Source organism: Neopelma chrysocephalum, unplaced genomic scaffold (assembly GCF_003984885.1).
Source record: "Neopelma chrysocephalum unplaced genomic scaffold, ASM398488v2 Primary Assembly neopelma1_153605, whole genome shotgun sequence".
NCBI lineage: Eukaryota > Metazoa > Chordata > Aves > Passeriformes > Pipridae > Neopelma > Neopelma chrysocephalum.
This window is the reverse complement of record NW_020934256.1, coordinates 1-769: the sequence shown is the minus strand read 5'-3', so window position 1 is coordinate 769 and position 769 is coordinate 1. Positions and strand designations below refer to the sequence as shown.

The following is a 769-nucleotide window of genomic DNA, read 5'->3' as shown; positions in this document are numbered from 1 at the left end:
AGCGTGATCAGCGGGGTGGGGGAGATGGACATCGAGAAGGACTCTCCGAAGAAGGAGGACACCCAGGCCAAGGACCTGCCCTACCCAGACTGTCCCTTCCTGCTCCTGGACGTGCGGGATCGGGACGCCTACGACCAGTGTCACATCGTGGGAGGTGAGGGGACACAATTCCACAGGGCTGGGAGATCCAGCTCTGCCTGGTGGGACATCTTTGGGACATCCAATCCACCCAGGACTGAGCTGATTTAATTCCCTATTCCCTGGGTTTCCAAGGCTGTAGAATTCCAATAAATCCCTGTTGTATCCCAGCTGTTGGTGTGCAGCCACTGGATGATTTATCCCTCTTTTTTTTTGTTTCCTGCAGCTTATTCCTACCCTATTGCCACGCTGTCCAGGACCATGAATCCATACACAAACAGTATTCTGGAATATGTATCCTTTCCGTGGGAAGTGCTGGCACAGGGAAAAAAATGAGGGGGATGGGGGGGGGCTCCCAAAACCAGCTGGATCTTAGCCAAGCAAAATTGGGAATCCCAAGGAAGGTGGGACAGGAGATCCTGGGATTACCTGGGGCAGCTCTGGATTCAAATTCCCCAGGGTTCCTCCTGGCTCCAGAGGGAGCTGGGTTTAGGATTTCTTGGGATTTGGGCTGCTGGAAGGCAAAGCCCTCGGTGGAAAATGCTGGCACAGGGAAAAAATAAAGGGGGATGTTGGTGGGAGGGGCTCCCAAAACCAGCTGGATCTTAGCCAAGCAAAACTGGGAATCCTG

At 53.6% G+C, this 769-nt stretch overlaps 1 long non-coding RNA gene across 1 annotated transcript; it reads left to right on the top strand.

Moving 5' to 3' along the window:
* The first annotated feature begins 6 nt into the window (after positions 1-6).
* Positions 7-432, top strand: LOC113962370. The gene is made up of 2 exons (XR_003532533.1): positions 7-154; positions 365-432. It is a non-coding gene; the product is annotated as an uncharacterized LOC113962370 (long non-coding RNA).
* Positions 433-769: the final 337 nt, after the last annotated feature.